This window comes from Ambystoma mexicanum, chromosome 12 (assembly GCF_040938575.1).
Source record: "Ambystoma mexicanum isolate Mex_15411 chromosome 12, UKY_AmexF1_1, whole genome shotgun sequence".
NCBI classification, from domain to species: Eukaryota; Metazoa; Chordata; class Amphibia; order Caudata; family Ambystomatidae; genus Ambystoma; species Ambystoma mexicanum.
In genome coordinates this window covers 53,749,184-53,770,143 of record NC_090936.1, presented here as the reverse complement: position 1 = coordinate 53,770,143, position 20,960 = coordinate 53,749,184, and the positions used below count along the sequence as shown (strand labels likewise).

Here is a 20,960-nt window from a genome sequence, read left to right as displayed (position 1 = left end):
CCTAAAAACAACTATATTGGCTGCAGAGTGATAATTGCAATAATATTGCACTTTCTGATATTAAAGTGATTAAAAGAAAGATAATACATATGCATGTTAAAAGTGAATTTAAAATGGAGAGAGTTCAACATTGTAGGGGTTCATTGCCACCCAGAAAGTCAATGGGCTTTCATGGAGTATTGATGATGATTTCAATCGGTCTTATGATTTGTATTTTTCTCCTTATTATTTTGGCAATTCGAAATGTGATGAAAGGCAATTGTTACGATGAGCAGACCAGATCGCCCCAGCCCAGCAGCAGTGGGAACATTGGAGCATATTAAGAGCGCTGACTGGATCAAGCCTCAAAGGAGGGCCACCTGGACCCAGTCCTGGAGCCTCTGGCACTAGGCTCATGGAGATAACCTCAAGGAAAACACAGGTATAATTGGTCTGCCACTGAGTGCTTGACTTCTGTGCTAATTGCAGTTAAGGGCATGGCTCTGAGCCATTAGCTTTTGCATTAGTCTGCAATCATGGGTGTGGCAGAGAGCTTCTGGAATTACTCGCACAATGGGGGTGGCATGGCATGGTTGGCTATATAAGCCCCACCCAAGTCCTAAAGCATGCTTCGCGTTATTCTGCAATTAGTAGCGTAACGCTCTCTGAGGAACTCCTGCCAGCAATCTTCCACATACCTGCAAAGAAAAGCCGGAGACCATTGGGCCTCGCATACTCACCTGCTCTGACTTACCTGTGTCTCCAGCAACGACCAGGTTGTTCGAGGAGGACTCCAGCTTTCATCGGTCGCTGACACCTGCAGAAGCAAGAGAAGGAAAACAAGGTTAACCGCTGAGCCCATTCATCGCGCCCTGTCACTGCCACGCATTACTCACCACTTCCGTCGCCATCGACTCGATTAATTCATCACGCTGGCTCACAGGTACCTGGAAAAGAGAAGGAAAGAACAGGTTAGATCACGCAAACCGCACCTGAGCGCGCGCTGGCCCCCTAGACACAAGGCAGGCCACCCTGACCCACTTGCTCAGCTGGTCGCACGCATTTCACCAAACCAACGCACACCACGGAGGGCTTAGTGCCACAACAGTGGAACGAACAGGACTGTGGCACGCAGCAAAGGACAACAAAGATAACAGGACACGGACAACATACAATACAACGGATTACACAGACAATAACAAGCAGAGCAACACAAGCAACACGAGTTGCGACCACAGCAGTACTGGGTGGCCAACCGACTTCAAGGGTCAGTGAAGTAACTGGATCCTACAGGACATTGCGCCCCTGCTGGCACTAAGCAGGAAGGAGAGCCCACCAACCAAATACACAAGGTGAGAGCGCCCCGGAGTGGGGAACACGTGTGGAAGGAGCAGGATGGGGGGTCACAGGTGGCAGGCACAGGCAGTCTCACTCACCACCCTTTCCCCTGTCGTAGGAGCTGACCCAAGGCCAGTCCAGGGGACAAAAGATGCACAGTGCCTCAAAAAAGGGAAGCAGACACTCCACGCATCAGTGCCCGATGTCCCCGCAGAGACAAGGTGAGCGTAACAGTAATACTGATATAGAGGTGTCAATAGTTGTTCAATTGGTGAGAGTAAGAATGAGACACCGAAAAAGTTAATATGTTTTAACGAACAACTTTTATTAACTCCAACTTCTGTTTTTTTCGGTAAAAAAGATACTTGTTGCTGAAGCTTTTCTAGAACCCTACAGCAAGGATTTTCCGTCACAGTAAGTGTCTGTGCCCCTTTTCCCGACCCTTTCACTTCAATATTGTTTCTTCCTATTTCCTTCTTTATCTTTTATCCTTAAACGTGACACTGAAAGTCTCTCTTCTCACTGAAGTACTCAATCACACGTAATATTTCTTGACTAATTACTTCCTTCTGTTCCTTTTCTTTCTTATTCTTCCCTTTTGTGCTTAAGATGTATATAAGTTCTTTCTCACAGTAAAAACAAAATACACGCGTCCTCGTGCCTGGTTTCAGGTATGTTTTTGGGTGGGAAGTCTTGTATCTTCTCAATAGCCCATGCTCGTACCTTCAAAGAGTTCAGGTTCATCCAGTAAACTTTGTTTCTCTATCGAAGTCCCAATCACTCTTCGATCGACTCGCCTGCTAACAGCCGTCTCGCAGCTGACGACAGTAATTCTGCTTTCATTCGTAAGAGACAGACCTCTATCAAGGTATCGGCGCTCAGCTGACAGACATGGATTTTCCCTTTTCAGCGCAACGTCGCAGCTCCTCTCTGCCGTCTCTTCACACAAGTTCATTGAGTTTGTTTATGTTTCACTTCACGACCACCTTCACCAATTCATTGAGCACAATGGCGCAATTTCTTAACTTAATAACTTGTATAAATGTTCTTCTTCGTATCGCCTTAGTAGGCCCACTCATAACAGTCGTTTCCAGCTTCCTCCCCTTCAGTTTCCTAGCAACGCAATACACAAGAGAAAACACTGATAAGACTAGAAGAAAGGACTTGTTTCCCCAGAGCATTTCCCTGATTGGAAACAAGGACTGTCAATCATTCCTTCTATTACTGTTATCTCATCCTTAACCCTTTGCACTGCTGCAGAGCCTGGTATTGACAGAGTCTGTGTTGGGAGTGACATGCTGGCTTTTCTACGTAGAATTGTCACAAGAGGGTATTAATGAAACATCCATTATTGTCCCTACTAGGGGCACTGTGGGAAACCTGAAGGTGTCTCACCCTCTAGTGCCTGGGGATCTGTCATCCAGGTGGCCAGGACATGACCATCGCTATTGGAGCCAGTTCCTTGGGGTGGACCAGTGCGGCAGGATCACCTGGATGAGGGGTCTTTGGGGAGTGGAAGTGGGACTCCAAAAGGTGTGATGCGGTATCCCAATCCCTGTAACACCTTTTCTCCATCCTACCAGGTAGGATACCTAGAAGATCAACCACCCCCTTTCCCGACACAAACACGTTCTCACGGACAGTTCATTGTGAGCGACAACGGACTAACACCATAGCCGTATATCTGATACGTCCCAACACAAGGGTCAGGCAGAGTCAGGCAATTACTGATAATTACACACACCCGACTTCCATCACACTTCCCCACACAGATAAAAGGCGGAGCACAAAAGCACACTCTGAGCAAGGCAAAATGCACGAGGAAGGAGCAATTCCGAGATGGCAGTTAAAACTGAGGAGAAAGGTGGTGAGACCAGAGAGGGCTGAAAGAAGGGAATTACCCTTGACCTTTTTGGAGAAAAACCACGACTTTCAAGAGGCCTTGAGGAAAAAAACATAAGACCGGGTATTGCAGCTACAGAACGGTACAGTGTGTGTCGAAGGTACACAGGGCCCTCCCCGCATTGATAGCCAAGGCAGGGAGAAGTCATTGCCGCTGTGGAACTGTCCTTGGCTCCGACAACCAAGCAGCGCCAGTTAATTCAGCACAGCCAGTGAGTCGGACAGACTGATAGCAGACGGGGCTGTGTTGCGATTAAGGTTGTAAGCGGCATTGTATGAGATTGAACTTTATGAAACTGAAATAGGTACCATTTAAAGAGTGGTCCGGCGCCACGTGGGTGCTCATTCGAATATCTCTGTTTGGTATCCAACTGAGCGTTTGAGAATAATTGAACTGTGAAATCGAAGTGGTCCTGCAATGGGTCAAGCTAAATCCTGTGTACATTCGAAAGTCTTCGATAACCAATGAAGTGAAATTGGTCTGACTGCTGCTGAGTGGCAGGCTAATTGTAAAAGGGGAACTGAGCCTGGAAAAGGGGATCCGGGGTGAACCGTGAGTCACCCTAGAACATATTGATGTTGCAAATTTGAACCCGACTGAGGGATGCCTATGAACTAAAATTGGTCTGAGCACAGCTGAAGGAGGCTAATTGTATGAAAAAGGATCTGCGCCCAGCTGAAGGGGATCCAGGGTGAAGTGACTCGCCTGACTTGAATATTTGTAACCAAACTTTTTCATTGTTTTTGGTACATCAGGCCCTCTGAATCAAGAGACTTTGAAATAAGGGACTTGGGCACAGAAGGCCCTGATGTTGGTTAAAGGAATTGTGTCCTCATGCTGAAGAAGCCCAAGTGTGTGCCATGCTCGAGTGAACCGCCTTGTCCCTTGCTAAAATGTGGGGAAGGGAGGCAATGTCGCCTTCCATGTCTACCCTCTGGAGCCTGCTGCATGACATCCACATCATCACCAATGCCCCAACATTGCTGCATATTCATGCCAATGAATTTATTTGGATTTGCAGACAATGGTGGTGTGAGTGCTGCTGGACGGATTATGGTGCTTGCAGCACTGTTGTTGGTGGTGTGAGAGGTGGTTTTGGTAATCGGGGCCATAGCTGCAGTGCTGGTATCAGTGGCATCATTGTCTGTCATCCTCGCCCTCCTCCTCCACCAGATGGTGCTCAGCACATCTCCCAGCAATTGTGTAGTGTGAATTGAGCAGCCAATCAGTGGCTGTTGTGAGATGTGTAGGGAGTACAGTGTACCAAATGCTATATGTTAGATGTTAAATATTAAAGATCATTTGTACCGCACACCATCATCACCGGAGTGGTCCCCTGGTGCTCTGGCAGATCTGAAAGGTACGAGTGTGAGGTAGGTAGGGGGTTAGCAGTCTATAGTGGGAATAGGTAGAGCGAGAGTTGTGATGTCCTGTTCACAGCTTCAGTTTGGTTTGCACCGTTCACTAAGCTTGGGTGTGATTTACGGCTCGGTAGATTCCCATGTGCTGTTGTGCAGGGTTATGTGTGGTTTGCTTTGTCGTTGCAATGCAGTGAAGTGTGTGTTGATTGCTGTGCAGAGAGATGGTTGTGTTTGTTCTCTGTTTGAGAAGTGTATGCAGAACTTGAGGTTTTAGGGTTGGGTTAGTAGGGCTTTTCTTACCTCCTTGCTTCGGACTTCTGTGCTCATCGTCTCTGTCTGTGCTGTGTGTTTGGCATTTTTTAGCGGTTTAATTGCGCGTATTGAGCAAGGTGTTTGTATGTATGTAGAGTACGGGTGGGGGATGTGCTCATTGCTCCATTTATGTAAGTTGTAATGGTAAAGTGGGCATCCAACAGGCCTATATGAGGTACACGATGGCAAAGACTGTGGGCTCCATTCTGACTGTGCCGGCCCGGTAACAACAGTTCTAGTAAGCCGACGGCACTGTTGTTACAGGACCTGCACAGTACGAATCTGCGGGCTGCTGCTGTCCCGCCGCTAGGGTCAGACCTGGTGGGTGGAATCACACCCGCCCGTAGAGTTACACGGAAGCACCGGCACCGTTAATAACGGTGCCGGTGCTTCCGTGGTCCCCATTCCCATTGAGTTCTATGGGACTCAAATGGGAATGGGGATTAACAATTTACCGGCACCTGATTTTCCTGAACGCCGGGGTTGGAATACCCCGGTGTTACCGGCAAGCCAGGCGGCGGTAAATATTGCAAGTCCGGCAGCAACCCGCCGGTAGCATCGGCAGGGTTACCGCCGGACTTGTAATGAGGCACTGTATGTTCATTGCAGTCTCTTGTGATTCGCTGGATGTTCGGTTTTAAAGCAGACAATATGTGGGGCGGTCAAACCTGTGAACTGTATTGTGGTCAAAGGCATGTCTTAGGTAAGGTCATCTGCCCAGGCATTTGGTCATGTGCAGAGTAGCAGATGTACACCTATAATCGACAAGCATTTTGCTGTTTGAATGTAAATATACGCTCCTCTAGATTTGGTTTATTCAGCCCCCAAAAACCTGCTTCTGAGGCACATCAAGCTAACCAAGATTCATCAGGAAGGCTGCCTTCTCCTCCCATGGCTTCATCACAAGGGTTGGCTTAGTGCCTCTACCAGTGGTTGTGATCTAGCCCTGAGTTTACGCCTGTCTCCCCCCTTACTCAATGCTTTAGGACATTGCATTCGTTTTCAAATTCTTGCCGGATCCTTGGGTGTATGAGTGTGTACTCACATGCTCCTCTGTCACTCCCCTGTAGAGCTACCGAGCTTCCAGAACCAGTTCCATAAATGAAGTGCGCCAAAGAAGATTGGTGCCACCTCCACTACCTCCTCGTCCAGCACCTTCCCTTCCTGGTCCCTTAATTTAATTGTGTGATGTCGCTCAACCTGTGTTCTCATATATCTCTATGTCATTGTTGGTGGATAGCTCTTGGGTTTGCTGATTCAGAATGTATTCTGTTTTCAAAATGGCCTGTCAGCGACATGTTTTCACTGCATGTGTAGACTTTTTTAACTGGTCCAATTCACAGTTACCCTCATATACAGTGCCAAGACACTGCTACCTGTTATACCTACTGCTGAAGCACTGCTGCTGGGACCCATTCTACTCCCCCCACCCCCATGGCCAACTATCAAGCCACTGGCTGCATGATGTAGGACGGGCAGGTGGAATAGGGAGAGTTACCCTCGTTTCCCAGCTAATCTCTAACCTTTTGCTTGTCTCAGCGCGATATTCATATTGATATTTTATTTCTATCGCGCTCATACTCAAGTGTTTCAGAGCGCGACAAGGCAAGGAAGGGGAACAGGGGAGAAAAAACAACTATCTAACTAGGCCCAGTAAAGTTGACAATGCGCAAGTGCATGTGAGAGGGGGAGGGGAAAAGTGCACGGAAGGGGGGGAGAAGTGGAAAGTGCGAAGCAGAGGAGAAACAGATAAATAATAATAATAAATAAATAATAAAGGCAACGAGCAGTGGTAGTGCAGCCAGCAATTGGCAAGTGCTAGGTTTAAGGCAGCAGACAGGGTAGACCTGATAAGTGCAGGAAGAAAAGGGGGCGGGCTCTATGGGTACAGATACAGACCCCAGTGCAAGGGGTGGCCCAGAGGCAGTGCGGGAGGGTGGCAGGGTGAGCAGGTCCCTTTACCCGGCGGACAGAGGGTGGCCAGGTTCACAGTGCCAAGAGAGAACAGATCAGCAGGGGAGAGGGGGAGCGAAGGCAGAAGAAAAAAGGAAGGTCTTGAGGTGCTTCCGGAACCGGAGATGGTTCTCCTCAAGTTTTAGAGTGGCAGAGAGGCTGTTCCAGAGGGAGGCCGTAGCCGAAGACAGAGATCTACCCCCAGTTTGTTTCTTTGAAAAACGACTGACCTTGAGGGAGTTAGAGGTAGAAGAGCTTGAGAGGGGTGGTATTTGCGGAGGGATAGCTGAAGGTATTTTATACCAAGGCCCCAGAAAGCCTTGTGGACAATGCAGAGGGTTATGAATGTAATCCTTGCATCCACTGGGAGCAAATGTTCAGAGCTGGAGAGATACGACCCCAGGGCTTGAGGCCAAGGACAAGTCTTGCAGTCCTGTTCTGGATTAGTTGCAGAGGGCAAAGAGTAGAGGCATGTAGATTTAGAAAGAGGCTGTTACAATAGTCCAACCTAGAGAGAACTAGAGCTTGGGAGACCAGGAGTTTCTGGGGGAAGGAGAGGAAAGGCAGAGTACCTCTGAGGAGGTGCAGTAGGAAGTTTGACTTTTTAGAGACATCAGCGATGTGGGCGGAGAAGGAAAGTTTGGAGTCAAAGATGACCCCGAGGTTCTTAGCCCCGCAGGTGAGGATATGATGACGTTCCACTCAGGCTTGGGTTGGCTTATAAGGCAATAGGCCCATGGCTGAACCAAAAACACAAAATGCTGGTGTGGGCCCGTTTTTTTGGTCAAAATGGGCCACTTTTTGGGCCAGTTTGATGAGTTAATTCACTATGTGGTTAGTAGTTTTGACCAGTTTTGCTGAATAAATATTCTTTAACATGCACAGTTTGCATCACACTTTATCCAAAAACCTCCCCCTTGGTTACTATTCAAACAGTGTCACAAAAGGAATGAAGTGCCTTTTGCAACTGTGGGTCACTTTTTCATTGGTGCCCGAGACAACTGTATGGCTTAGTCCGACCCTGGTTCCACATGAGACTTATCCCCCTCCAGGCACTTTGAAATAGTTGTCTGCTGTCAACCCCAATAATTGGCAAAGTCTAACAGTACAACCTGTGGTCAAGCCAAATATCTCCAGCAACATTCCACGGAGAAGCCATTGCCTTGTCGATAGCAAGATGGCAGCCCTCTTCTTAATATTCTCTCCACTGAGCCGTGTTCATTCAAGCACGTGGAGGCACAGCTATGAACCCAAATTTGAATTTCAACAGCAAATTCATGTGTGGCGCGGGCCTCGCACCACAGTTGAACAAGGGCTTTCCTTTACGAACCTCAGAGTGGGTCGGTGGCAGGGTAAAAGCAGTGGTTGCAGGCGTTTGAAGAAAGGCAGCAGCAGTTGGCAGTGACCTGGAAAGGAATTGAACAGGAAAGCAGAACAAGCAGGAAAGAAAAATAGAAGCATGGAGGGCGAGGCAGCCAGAATGTGTGGGAGAAGGCAAAGTAGTGTACACAGCCACGACGGGGAAGCAAGAAGAAGCTTAGCCTTAGTTCTGGAGCCGAGAGGAGGGAGTAACAGGTAGAATCCCTTTGAGGTGAGAAAGTTAATGAAATGCAGATGAACCCAGAGAAGGGTGCAAACAGGGATACAAAAGCAGAGGGCAAAAGCAAGGCAAAGAGCGAGACAAAGAGTGAGACAAGGAAGAGCAGGGGAGACTCCAGAGGGGTGAAAAGTCATAATCACCTTGAGGATGAAAAAAGAGGACCTGATCAATGCCAGGAAGTTGATGATGAAAAGAAAGGGGATAGAGAAGAAAAAGGATCAGTCCAAGAAGGTGAGAATAGTGAGGTCTTGCAGAGGGAGCACTTGTTCAACATGAGCTGGCAGAGTCAGTTGCTAGTACTGGGGGTTGGGGGTGAGGGCACACACCTAAAGCACCCTCTGCAGAGTGCAATTTGGGAAGGTGTGACTCAAGTTCGTCAAGACATGAAGCAAGCCCGGACCCCGTGTGTCTGGCAAGTGGGCGGCAGACAACCTAGAGAGACCATTGCATCCTGACTACAGTGACGGCAACAGAACAAAAAAGCGAACAAAGTAAGAAGTGCAGGGGACACTTAAAACCTGGTTGCTTGTGATTGACTTTTGTTTGAGCACGAAGAAGCAGAATCCACTGAAAGTGAGGGATGGAGTGACAGGCTACGGCCCTCACCACATTTTCGTTTCTTATGAACATCCCTCACTCTTTTCACCGGTGCACCCTAAACCCGTGACCCATTTTGTTTGGTTAACAACTTTATTTAAATCGGTTGCAGCATAGTTGACATACAGTGTTGGGACATGATATCAGCAATGCCTAATGGTAAGAAGGTGCCAAACTCACCCTCCATCCTCCGTTGTACTGCATTTCCCTGAAGCCCCTTGTAATGAATGGCCGCTCTAGAGCCGCTACTGGGACGCAGGAAAAGCCTCGTCAGAGGCGGTTGAAAAGTCCACGCTGGAAAGACCCGATCATACACCAAGATTGGGGCCCAAATGTCTGTGAAACGGTGACATGCTCCCTCTTTGGCTACCATGACTTTCCCCGTAACAAGGATATCCTAAACCTTGACCCACCACATAGGTAGTTGGGAGCCCTCCTGAGCTTTCCAGGTGCGAGCGAGAGTAATTTTCACGGCTAGCAGGGGCTGGGTGAGTAGCTTGGCTGTGGGCTGGATCAATTTTTGTTGTCAAATATGTTTGTTTGAACCTCCTTCCTTACGTCCTGAGCTGTGTGTGAAACCCTTTCTTAAGGAATTCTCAACCCTACCGCCTTTGCCGGTGGTATGCAGACTACATCCGGGGATGAGGCTTGATGTGACTGGGACACTGTACAGCACTCTCATCTTTAGATGAGGGACTGTTCTTCCAGCTCTTTGTTTTCCAAACTGTATTATATACCAGCCACCGTAGACCCCCACCTGTCAGGGCCCACATTGTCATCCTCTCCCAGGATACCAGCAGGTACTGCAGCAACTCCGGCCAAGAGATGAACTGCAGATTGCCCACCAAGGACAAAGACATTCCCTCTGGGAATTCTAGACTTGAATGCCATTTGGGCCGAGAACCCCAAACGGTCTGGTGAATCAGGGGGTAGACTAGAGTACAATCATGCCCCCTTCTGTCAGACCTTGTGTGTACTACTGGCAACAGTTAAGACTTTGGGATGGAAGGCTATGAAGGTTCCGTGGTATTCACACATGTCTCAGTGCTAGTTTCAACATCTACTTCTGCCGGTAGATGGGGTAAGCAAATGAGGATGAGGAACCCTTTCCACTGGGCACCTGGTGCGAAACGAGTAGTCGCTCCCCAAAGTGTCCATGTAGGGGAGTAGGAGAGTTACACCACTTAGCCACTTATGCTGTTCTGCCCCCACAACTCCCCTCCCACCCCCACGCATGCTGGGGGTCACACCTCTTTCTCCTCCCCACTCCATCAGGACACACAAATAGGGGGCTATGCTTGGGAATTATCAGGGTATGGATGTATTGGGGACTCTGCTTTGGGAATTGTTGATGTTAGGAAGGAGGTTAGAAAGTAATTTGTGGTTTACTGGTGTTAGGGTGTGGTTTAGGACGTGGTGCAGGCCGTGCTTTCGGAGTTATCAGCATTAGGGTGGTATTTATGATGTGACAGGATCTGTACTTTGGGGGTTATTGAGAAAGTGATTTGGGGATTGCTGTTGTTAGGGTGTGGTTTAGGATGTGCAGGCAGTGCTTTGTGAGTTATTAGCATTAGGATGGGCTTTATGATGTGAAAGGATCTGTACTTTGGGGGTTATTGAAAAAGTGATTTGGGGATTGCTGGTGTTGGGGTGTGGTTTAGGATGTGGTACAGGTAGTAATTTGGGAGTTATTTGTAAACTGGATAACCCAGCCCTTGAAGATGAGTAGCAATTAGCCTAGAGATGGATGGGGATGCAGATTTTATTCATACATCAATAATAGAGACGATTCAGGTAATTGGCAAAAGGAAGACTGTTTTAATATCAATTATCTAAAACAGGGAGCATAACGAACATCAACGAAATTGCTCGATCCTCTTACTCAAACATTCTTAGTAAAAACTGGCATCTTATACACAAAACTCGTTATCAATGACGTTAACCTACGTATGCACTAACACCATCCTACATGGCAAACTACAAAAACCTATGAGTATGGGTGATTGGCTCTGAGTGAACATCTTAAGTATACGATCCATACTAGTATGGGATATTGAGTGAAGGTAATAGGCTACTTAACATCAGGTGGGGCAACTAAGCCCTGCCCCAAAAATGACCACTATGAACGTCACTAAATACACAACATCCCATTGGTTACACAACTATAGGATCCCTAAATATGCAGTCCTCTAAAATTGGTTGCCACTCTAACCTCCGTCAGTACTTTTCCATCTACATCTAGCAGCATGCAGGCTGGCCATCCAGGTGCTGGTGAGCTCGCCTTAACTATTGCTTCCCACCAATTAGCATATCAATGCATCATCACTTCAGTGGTCTGCTGTCAATTAGGCTGTGAAGCTCGGCCTTGAGTTTGTTCTTAGCTCTGAGAAATTCAGGGAGTGAGGCTACGCTCTGCACTCGTGCGTAGGTGTGACCATCTTGTTCGTCCAACTTCATTCTTCCATGTGACTAGAGACCAGGTAATTGAGCCTTTTGGTGCATGTAATACTATTTTCTAATGAGCCTCTGACGTCTTCGTTTTGTTCATGCCTTCTGAACAGGAGTTCTGTTATTTCACACGATTTGTATTAAATGTCAGTTTGATAAGACCTTGGCTTCTTGGCTCATCGAACTCTGTCTGCTGATATTCACTTTGTAATTCAATGTGCTTTTTAACTGCGACACAATAGAAATGAGGTCTTCTTGCTAATGTCCAGCACTGCTATAATGCGTGGTGGAAACATCCACCCTTTACTTGTCCATATGCACATATATATAAATTGGCGCTTGCCGCAATCTATACAGTATAAAGGTTGACGCTAGCTTTCAAGATTACTTTGCTTGCTTGTGTTTCTTTTGCATCTGTACACATATAAACTAGCTTGATATCTTCATCTGTTTCTGTGGCATAAGCTTCTTCATCTTAATCCCAAAATGTCACTTATCCTTGGTACTTTCATGATGCCTTATAGAATATCTGCATTCACTGGTCTCTGCACCTCTTCTATGTATGTCAATTCTGCTCTGTGTGACATCACCATTTGTCTTGACCCTTCATTTGCTCTGCTTCTTCAGGAATCTAATTTAAATGACCATTATATTTTCTCATATGCAGGTATGGTTTTCTCAATGAGTACCTTGCCTCCCAGATTCTCTTAGGTATTGGTACTTTCACTGGTACTGCGCAGAGTCCATATTCTGCCCTTTGTTGGTTCAACTGTTCCGTGTATGTCACATACTCTGGTTTCCAACATATAGGCAAGATGCGTGAGGTGGTTGAGGTGGGGGTATTTGGCTCCTTCACTAGACTCCCCCCTCTGGGTGATTCATCAACCACTCTCCCATCATCCCTCACATCCAGGCATCCTCTTCTGAAAAAATGCTTCTTAGGGATCTATATCTTTATGACTCCTTTCTGGCATCCAGCTGACTTGACATGCTCATCTTTGTTCCATGTCATAAGACTTCATTGTCCACTTGGACTGCAATAGATCCATCTTCCCACATACTTCTTATGGTTCTTTGGATACAGGAACTTCGTTCCCTCAGGTGCATGGATACTAGCCTTCACAAAGTCTCTGATCTCTTCATCAGTCTTGGGCTTTTCAGCCTGATTCGACATTGATCGTCATCCCTATAGCTTTCTTTGCTGTCTTCTTGCATTGTGAGATCATTATCTTGATCACACAGAATCCAAGCAACACCAACACGATCAGTGCTCCAAGGAACTTGAACATATCTGCCATCCATTGTGGAACCTAAGAAAAGAGCGATCCAAAGCAGCTGTCATCAGCAATGTCTTCTACTTCGTCTATCATTTGACCATGGAGCTTCGTCAGCATGTCTATGGAATCTGTCAAGGTTCCATTGTCGTCATCATGAGAAGGTATAAATGTGCAACATGATTCTCCATTTTTTGCACAAACACCTCCATCCATTACTGTGATCATGTCCAAGACATATCTATTCAGAATAGTCATCAGTTTTATGGCTCTCATCTCTTCTCTGATAGCATTGAATACATTTATAGTTGTGTTAATTGTCTGCAGCAATTCCCATCTGGTAATTTTAAGCCATTTTGTATTTGCTCCAACCTGGATTCTTGGCATGAAGATCAACGTGAACACCGACAAGGTTAGGCTAAACAGCCTGTGTTCATAAGGAATAGAGTCAAACCCTTATATTGATTTGGCTTAGAAATAGTTCTCTCTCCTCATGCTCTTTATCAGCTCCACAGATCTCTTATTCCTCAGGTGAGCAACTGCTTTTGTACAACTGTTGAGGCTCAGATCACTCTTTGGAATCACCAATGCTGGAACATGGACATTTACCAATGTCCATATACCTCCCCAATCCTTGGGTAAATTCATGTATGACTTGGATCCACAAGCCCAATAATGATCGATGATCACTGCTGTCCCAATGTTCATTCCTGGTGCTTCAAATATCCTCCCACAATTCTGTTTTTCTCCAACTTTTCGTGTGCCATTGTTTCTGAAACACAGCTTTGCACTCGCCAAAGGCACTATCTTCAAGGTTCGACCATAGAGGCTTACACAACATCTGTGCATTCTCAATAGTTGGTTGGTAGTGACCCATAATCACTGAGTCTCTGCAGATCACTACTCCTTCTTTCCAGCCATCTGATGATAGCATAGTTCTCCAAATCTGCATCTGGCCTCTGTTCTTCCATCTACGAATATCTTCTGCAGATTTTCCTGTAACTTCTACTTTTTTATTTATTTCCCATCTGTTTCCAGCTCTTCTTACTGAGGATTATTGTGAAAGTGATTTGGGGATTGCTGGTGTTAGGGTGTGGTTTAGGATGTGGTACATACATTGCTTTGGGAGTTATTAGTATTGTGGTGGGCTTTATGACGTGAAGGGATCTGTACTTTGGGGGTACTGAGAAAGTGATTCGGCGATTGCTGGTGTTAGGGTGTGGTTTAAGATGTGGTACAGGCTGTGCTTTGGGAGTTATTAGAATTAGGGTGGGCTTTATGATGTGAAGGGATCTGTACTTAGGGTGTTATTCAGAAAGTGATTTGGGGATTGCTGGTGTTAGGGTGTGGTTTAGGTTGTGGTGCAGGCAGCACTTTGGGAGTTATTAGCATTAGGGTGGTCTTTATGATGTGAAGGGATCTGTACTTTGAGGGTTATTGAGAAAGTGATTTGGGGATTGCTGGTGTTAGGATGTGGATTATGATGTGGTGCATGCAGTGTTTTGGGAGTTGTTAGCATTAGGGTGGGCTTTATGATATGAAGCGATATGTAGTTTGGGGTATTGAGAAACGTATTTTGGATTTCTTTTTAATTCTTTCTTGTTGGTGCTGTGCTGTCGTGTTGATGCTGTGCACTTGGGCTGAGAGCACTGTTGCTGATGAGTGCTCTATTGCTGAAGGCCTCTCATTACCGACATCATAGCAATTTTAAAGCTGGCCACCGTTTTAACCCTGTGGCAAGAGACTTCTCCCTGCAACCCCTTTTGCTTTCCTATTGCCAGTCGCCATACTAAGCTGGCCTATTGTGGACCGGTAGGCTTTAGCCAGCCCACAACTTAAAGGCCCACTTTTTAAGGCCCTGTCTGTCCCTGTCCGTCCCGTATACTTGCCTGCGCCGTACTTCTTGGCTCTTGGCCCACCTATCCACCAACTTTGCTTCAAGCCATTCCTTCAGGTGAGATGAAAGCGCTGCGAGCCCCATGTTTCCTGTCCCCACCCACATGCTTTCTCAAGATGCCATCATGCGCACTTTGTGCCTCTCACATCATCCACCGTTCACACCACAGAGACCTGTCAATATCATCAGCACCACTGTCAGCGCTACGTCAAATTGTGCACCTATACTTATGTCGCTCTTTACCTGCCTGTAACCGCATGCTTTGATGTAGCTCCCCGTACCAAGCGGTGAGGCTTTCGAAATTGTGCTCCTATACTTATGTCGCTCCTTACCTACCTGTAACCGCATGCTTTGATGCTAGTTCCCCGCACCATGAGGGGAGGCTTTCCAAATTGTGCTTTTTCTACTTATGTTGCTCATTACTTACCTGTAACCGCATGCTTTGATGTAGCTCCCCACACCATGAAGTGAGGCTTTCCAAATTGTGCTCCTATTCTTATGTCACTCTGTACCTACCTGTAACCACATGCTTTGATGTAGCTCCTTGCACCATGAGGTGAGGCTTTACAAATTGTGCTCCTAAACTTATGTCGCTCCTTACCTACCTGTAACCGTATGTTTTGATGTAGCTCCCCACACCATGAAGTGAGGCTTTCCAAATTGTGCTCCTATACTTATTTCTGTAACCGCACGTTTTTATGTAGCTCTCCGCACCATGAGGTGAGGCTCTCAAAATCATGCATACCTACTTATGTCTGATAGGAACCACTGTAACCACCCCGTAACTAAACCACCTATGTAATGGCTGTAACTTTCCACCACTGTAAGTAACCACTGTAACCACTTTTTTAAAGCAAAAGCGCCTAGATGCCTCTGGGCTTTGTGCGCTATAGAAATGATAACATAAATAAATAAATACATAAATCTGTACTTTTGCCGTTATTGAGTACGTGATTTGGGGGTTGTTGGTGTTAGGGTGTGGTTAAGGATGTGGTGCACGCAGCGCTTTGGGAGTTATTGGCATTAGGGTGGTCTTTATGATGTGAAGGGATCTGTACTTAGGGTGTTATTGAGAAATTGATCTGGGGATTGCTGTTGTTGGGGTGTGATTTAGGGTGTGGTGCAGGCAGTGCTTTGGGAGTTATCGGCATTAGGGTGGGGTTTATGAATTGAAGGGATCTGTATTTTGGGGGTTATTGAGTAAGTGATTTGGGGAATGTTAGTGTTAGGGTCTAGTTTAGGATGTGGTGCAGGCAGTGCTTTGGGAGTTATTAGCATTAGGGTGGGCTTTATGATGTGAAGGGATCTGTGGTTTGGGGATTATTGAGAAAGGGGTTCAGAGTGTAATGGGCAGGGGTCGACAAAATTACCAGAGTGAAGCAAAATCAGCAAAATTCACCCTTAGTGGATTATTTCCTGATTTGCCTTTTGTTTAGGTGAATTTCGTTTACTTTCTTGAAATTTTGTTTTTGGGTGTTTGTGTCTGAAAATAAATGTCATTGCTTGCAGTATCAAACATATCTTGCATGGCCATTCTCATTTATTTATTGCTTGCATTTTAGGCGCTTATACAGCAAGTAAATTCTGTTTCAAAGCACCCACAGGGGAAACAGGGGTGAGAAACATTAAAAACCATAACAAATATTAAATACAGCAAGGGGGGGGGGGCAAACCTACTATGTCTTGTGAGTGTTCAGAATGTACAAATGCAGAAGGGGGGATGGAATAGGTGCTGGGGTGCTCATGGGAGAGCAAAAGATGAAGTGCAATGTATGGTAAGTGCGAGCCTTCAGGGTGGAGGGTGTGCAGAGGCAAGTGCTGAGGATAGACAGAAGCTGGGGGGGGGCAATTTGTTGTGGGAGGTCGGGGCCCCGGTGATGCATAAGGGCACTGGACACCAAAAAAGCAACTGTGAGATTAGCAGAGGAGAGAGGGGGGAGGATTTAAATAGAAAAATCTTGAGGAGCTTCTGGAATTTAAGAAGGTCCTGCTCAAGACGAAGAGGGAGGGGGAGCCAGCTGAGGGAAGCGATCATGTAATACAATTTGCTGGGTTTCATGTAAGTTCAGGCTACGGTCTGAGGTGTTCCCAGATAACCTATAGCACTTCAAGGCCATGACAATGGCAATCGGGCACTATACAAATATCGTGCAATAACCATTGATGGATATTGCACAGCCAATTAGAGTGTGAACAATTATTAACATGTATATTGGGCAATAATCCTTTTGTTTTTTTAAAAATCAAAAAGAAAAACGGAATCAGAATGAGGTGTCTCTTGCAGCTGTTCTTTCCTGTCCCTGCAGGACCTCAATGTGAATTTCCAATCAGAGGCAATGCTTTACTTGGAAATCACCATGACTACCGCGTGAGGTCATCACAGGAGGCTGCAGGGAAGCTTGCGAGACTTGAAACGTCAATATTACTCCGGTGGGGTTTGCCCCAGATACCAATCAGCACGTATCAAAACGTATGAATAAATTGCTCTGCCTGTGTTCCAAGATTTGCTAGACGCGGCGTGCAGTAAAGTGTTAACCCGTTGCAATGTTCTAAAAGATATTAAACTGTTCACAATAACTCATCAAAATTGCCTAGGGGAAAATGAGAAAATATGATCTAACAGCACAAGTTTGTTAAAGAAAAATCTTTTTTTTTAAACAAAATCATGTTGAGTAGGGCATATTTACTGGGCAGGGAGGCTGTGGGGGACTTATCCCCCCCATTTCCCTCAGTGGGGGCATATGGGAGGACATTTTCAAGGTACTGCCTGTCCCCCGATCATGGGAAAACTACTGCTGGGGTGTCCAAATCTAGGCCCGGAATCCTGGAGGGTTTTCAGGATATCCCTCATGAATATTCACAAGATCAGATTTGCATACATGTAGAATAATTGTATGCAAATGTTGCTCATGAATATTAATGAAGGGTATCCTGAAAATCCGACATGTTTCCGTCGCTCGAAGCCTGGAGTTGTACAACCCTGCACTAGAGTTTAAACTGACTCATGCATGTCTTGAAATGCAACATCTGCTTCCCAACCTACCACACGTATGCATATGCATGTGTGCGAATGGCAACGGAAGGCCATGCATGCAGACATGCCACTTTGCATTCTATAAAATTCTTTTTGGCTTTCCATATGCGACGACTTGTTTTTCTGGGTTTTTAATGGTGAAATCCATGACTACTAGTCCCAGAATGCAAAGTACAGAACAGGAATGGTCTGCCATCTCGTGTATGGAGGGGACATAGCGGGAGCTTGTGTTTGAAGATCAACAGAACACATGAGTCTAAGTAGAGCGAAACATTGGTATTTTCACACAATGGGCTGGGTTGGAGGAGCATCTGGAGGACTTTGAGATTTCAACTCAAACGTAAAGGGACAACTGTTCTACAAGAGTCGAGATGGTGGTACTCAACATGGTGTGTCTACATGAAGGAGCACCCCTTCCTCATCAGGATTCCCTGCACTGAACATGCAGTCTCAGGGATATATTGAACAGCATTACTGCAGCCTGCATTAGCCCGAATATGGGGTTCCCTTTTTTATCTTCCCCTTTTCAACCAATTCTTTCATGAGTGGTTCCCCATACTACCATGTTTTCCCCACCCATAATTCCTTCTTCCATGCCCTACATCCACCCTCAGCTAACCCTTATTTCTTTTTGAAATGGGATAATTTTACTTATTTGCATTTTTCAGCAACAGACCCTTAAAATGTGAATCAGTAACATGGAGTCAGGCTAATGCCTGCTTCCTCTCAAAACTCACAGTCTAAGGGAGAAAGCACCCAGAAAGCCTTTTTGACAATCCTTGGGACATAGGGCAAATTATTTCCTCAAAGTATTTACCAAGTATTACCAGTTACACATTGAGGGTTGGGCTTAATGGGACATAGGCTTCAAGAGACAGAGCAGCCATCATATTTTTCATTGCACTGCCCAGTCTCCTGCAGGCCACCATTGCCAACATCTCCGACAGCAAGTTTTTCGCACCACTTGATTAGTCATTTTGTTAAGCTATGTTACTCTCACCCACTAGCCACGGGTCACTCTCCTGGGCAGCCACTAGGAGCCCATCACAAAGCCTTTGGTTATCCTTCTTGGTCTCTGGCTCCTGCCAGGGTCTGTGATATTGCCCTCAATAGCCTTTGAGATGTCTTCCTTTCCTTCATTCTGGACTCAGCCAGTGCCAGCTAGAGATATGGCACCCAGTTGGCCTGTAACGCTAGGCCGGTATAGTGGTTTTTCCATGTCTCCTGCCTCCAAGTCAGTAGCCTAGACTGTGCCACTTTTTGCAGCTAACTCGGGGCTTTTACAATGTTATGTTATGTTAAAGGTACTTATATAGCGCACCGTCACCAACGGAATTGGTCCCCAGGTGCTGTGTGGAGCAGCATTTGTTGTAACAATGAGAGGAGGGGGATTACCAGGGGGTCTTCCTAGGTCGAGGAAATATGATGGTGAGTGGAGGCCCCCATTGGGTAAGAGGTGAAAGCCCTACCATACTCAAACTTGACCGGTCTTAGAGGTGGTTGTTGGATACCAGTGCATGGAATATAATCTTGACCTTGTGATGCATGATGGCTTGGGAAGTGCCGAGGCATCTGGAGGGATTCCCATGTACCACCTCCAGGCATCACTTGGCAACCTTGGACATCCCCAACACCTGAGAGCCTTGCATCCCTACCACCGGCCCACACAGACTGACCGGCCCAATGTGTGCCTCTAAACTGCTGTGTTCACGCACAGTACGTCTCCTGTCCCTGATCCACCTGATGGCAATGTTCTGCACAGATGGGAGTAGTGTTAACAGTGCGATGGGATGGGTAGTAGCAACAACTCTCAGATTATAATTTTTTATTTTCACCAATAAAGTTTGCAATACAATCAGAAATAAACAAGCTTCATACAATTACAAACCTGGTCACAAGATTGAGTCCAAAAGAGAGGAAAAAGAAGAACAAATCATCTGATAATGGAATACACAACATAAATAACAAGAAAAAGTAGAAGAAGAAAGAATATTGAAAAGAGACCAGAAAAGGAGAAGAGAAAGAAACAGAAGAATATCTAACTGTATCATTTGGTAGTACAATTTATAAATAATCACAAAACACATCCCCACGTAACATGGCATGGTCTTGGCTAGCATAAGAGCAAATCAGAATACATTTCAGGGTAGTAGTATCAAAATGATCAGTGATGGCCTCCTCGTCTCCTGAGAGTAAGAGCTGCCTTTCCTCCCCCTCCTCCTCACCTGAGAGTAAGAGCTCCCTTTCCTCCCCCTCCTCCTCACCTGAGGGAATTGGTGAAATGTCCACTTCCTTCTTTCTTCTTCTTCGTGGAGTATCCTTCTTTTATTTAATGAAGATAGGGTCTGCCTCGAGAGGAAGCCACCGTGACCCAAATATTTGGCAATCCAGTGACCTCTCTCCCGAAGCAGCCGGGAAACGTTGTGGGGGAAAAAGCCTCTGGCTAAAAAAAAAAACCAAAGATAGGATGGGCTCTGATGATTTGATCGCAGGGCTGCGAGGAGTGGATTAATGTCCCAAACCCGGCAAACGCTGTAAGCAAGGAACAAAGTCTGCACACCGGAGAAATACAAGGATTCCTCGTGGGAACGTAAACAGCAAGAAATCAACACCGGAGGGAGGAAGCAGCTGGACAAGTATGAACCCGAAGGCTCACCGGAGCTAAAGAGTTGAAAGGACGAAGAAGGTAAGAAATCTGAATGACAATATTAAACAGGAGAAAGCAAGGGGAAATCTTGGGGGAAGAATACCAAGAACAAATAGCAGCGGAGGGCTACGAGGAGGAAAGGAAGAGGGAGGAGTCTAGGAAGAGAGAGAAAGCGAATGGTAGAAAAGGGGAAAGTACATGAAGGTAGGGCGGATCGCCGCCAAGAGAAATAACTCGGGGGCGCCACAACAAAGGAGAAAAATCCAGTATGTTGCAACGCGCCGAACACCGAGTGCAGAATGAATAAATGGCACTCGGTGGCGGCCATGTTGCAAAGAAACTAGACCGCTGAAGCACGCTCTACTGAAAACGTAACAGCACATTCTAATGGAGGCCAAGTCTCCATTTCCTCCATAAGAGCCAGTTACCCAGGTTCATGACAAGTAGCAACAAGTCTCGACTTTTCCATGTTGGTGTTTATTTGCATACATGTCAATATAAGAGTTGATGGAGGTCAGAAGGCTGATGCACTTTGGGTTATGATGGGATGTGGCAGTAAAAAGGTTCATGGGCATACCATTGGCCCACTACCCCGAACACCCCATAGATGTAAAAAC

The 20,960-nt window shown here is 46.2% G+C and overlaps 1 long non-coding RNA gene across 1 annotated transcript in view; it reads right to left on the bottom strand.

Annotated features, from left to right (window-relative positions):
* The window catches only part of LOC138513260 (uncharacterized), a 60,121-nt gene extending 39,502 nt beyond the window's left edge, over window positions 1-20,619 (bottom strand). Inside the window, exon 1 of the long non-coding RNA XR_011281736.1 lies at window positions 19,961-20,619. This is a non-coding gene — a long non-coding RNA (uncharacterized lncRNA). The remainder of the gene's footprint in view (window positions 1-19,960) is intronic.
* Between the last annotated feature and the right edge of the window lie 341 nt (window positions 20,620-20,960).